This window comes from Lactuca saligna, chromosome 5 (assembly GCF_052625555.1).
Source record: "Lactuca saligna cultivar CGN05327 chromosome 5, ASM5262555v1, whole genome shotgun sequence".
In the NCBI taxonomy this organism is placed as follows: domain Eukaryota; kingdom Viridiplantae; phylum Streptophyta; class Magnoliopsida; order Asterales; family Asteraceae; genus Lactuca; species Lactuca saligna.
In genome coordinates this window covers 221473082-221475472 of record NC_136421.1, presented here as the reverse complement: position 1 = coordinate 221475472, position 2391 = coordinate 221473082, and positions in this window count along the sequence as shown.

Below are 2391 nucleotides of genomic sequence, written 5' to 3'. Positions count from 1 at the left end.
TTGATCGCTCCGTCTTCACAGAACCTGGTAGTCGTACCTGTCTATCCGTGTCCTGGGAATACAAGTTATTTTGAAAGCGAGTATCAGCAATAATGCTGGTGAATTCATAAGTATTTATGTGACCTTGATTTGTAAAGCTGTAAAGAAAGACTTGTAAATGTTTGAAGGAAAGTTCGTACCAACGAACATGTTTGTAAGTAATTGTAAACGTTTGAAAACCCTAGAAAATCCCATATTTTCTACTAGTATAAAATGTAGCCTTCTACCAAGACCCGACTGTTTTGAATGTTTGCTTCAGAAATCCAATATTTGTTTATAAGTGGGTAGTAGTTTAAAAGTCCCAAAAATGAACTACCATGATGTTCTTCATGTGTAAAATAGTAGATTTGTGTACATATATAATCGCTAAGGTATATGATAACCCCGTAAATCAACGTGTTTTTATTACTCCGTGTGAGTTTTATAACCATGCTAATGAGCCAGACTGCCTGTAACAACGTTCTTCAGGCGTTGGAATGTTATGACATTTGTCACCCCAGACCTGCCGGTCTAACTGTAGCTAACAGTTTAGGTGCGGGATTGTCAATCCCTTATAGATCTATACACAAGTATCACGCTCCCCCTACAAGGGATTATGGTATATAATACAGGACTTAATAATGCATACTCGAAAGTACGTGAAACGTCTCACAAAACCTAGTATAAAACAAATTTACGCATGAAAATGTCCATTTGTTTCTTGTATATGAAAATATCTCTTTGATATGGTATTTTGTAGTATGTAAAATTTCATGAATATCTAGTACCCTATTTTATGTAATCGTATCTCTTGTAATTGTATGTCTTGAAATTTGTATGCCTTGTAATTGTATGTAATCGTATCTCTTCATATAGTATGTGATGTATTAGTATAGACTCACAAATAAACTAACTCTTGTGTGATCCCTTGTACTTGGAATTGTAAGTAGTATGTCTTAACTATACCTATTATAGTTACTAGTAGTGTGTGTATAACCAAAATATGCCTTGCTACCCAAAGGTACTGAACCAACTGATGGAAAACTTTTATGTCTATATATGTATACATGATATATATATATATATATATATATATATATATATATATATATATATATATATATATATATAACTACACATGTATAGGCGTGCTTTTGACAATAAAAATTTAAAATAAGTTTTGTAAAACCTTTGAGAAGTTTAATAAATAAGAAATGATGACTTGATGTCAGTTTATAAATCGATTTGAAAGTAGTTTATTTGATAAGAACAATTTTAAGTATAAGAAGACCTTTGTTTAAAATACGATTCTAACAGCGTTTGAAAGGAAACATAAAGTATGCAACACAGTTTGATAAAGAGTTTTTAACATGTAAAAATGTTTGTTGTAAACTATTATAGTTTTTCCAAAAGTTTGTTTCGTTTGTATAGTAAACCCTAGTGAGATGCTCACTTGTTATGTAATGTGTAACTTTTATGGTGACATAAATGAACACATATACTCAAAGTATAAATAAAGTGTTTGATTCATATATGTATAACAACATATTTAATTTCAACAGACAAGATGATATCGTGATATATTTTGCGTACGAAAGGTTCCATGTAGTGTTTATGAATCACATATGATTTACTTGATAAAAATGAGTATTTAGTGAAACTTTGGGTTACACACGATAATAATCGTGTGTTTACTTGTATTCCCCCCCTTAAAAGTGTATATAAAAAGTATTGATAACACATTTAAAAATGTAGTTTATAGGGGTATGAACTCATCGAAGAAAGTGCGTGATTTGAAGAAAACGAGATTTCCCCGGGCGGCACCTTGACCGGAAAGTGATGAGATTCTCGGGAATCTCGGGGCTTCGGGACTTCGTCTGGGCTTAGATATGAAACCGGGAAGTCGGGATGTTGTCGGCACGAAAAACGAGGTGAAAATATGAGAGAAATGAAGTTTTTTAGCAAAGGCAGCCGGCACCCTCGCATTCTATTTATAGGGTGCTGGAAGAGGGATTACGCTGGGCGTAAATTCGGAGTACGCTGGGCGTAACTTCAGAGTACGCTGGGCGTAACTTCGGAGTACGTTGGGCGTACGCGACGTCAGCGCTTACCGCATCCTCAGAAGAAGCGTCGAAGCGACGTGGACAATCCGGAGCCTAGCATCCGAGTACGCTGGGCGTACGTGGGTACGCTGGGTGCAAATCATCTTGGTGTGTGTGCCACGAACTTGTAAAATCCGTAACTTTCGCATACAGGATCCGTTTTTGATGTTCTTTATATCCACGCAAAGGTGAGAAAATACTCTACAACTTTCGTTTAGACTCCGTCAGCTAATTTTGACTTTATTTTTAATTATATTTTAATTAATAGGCC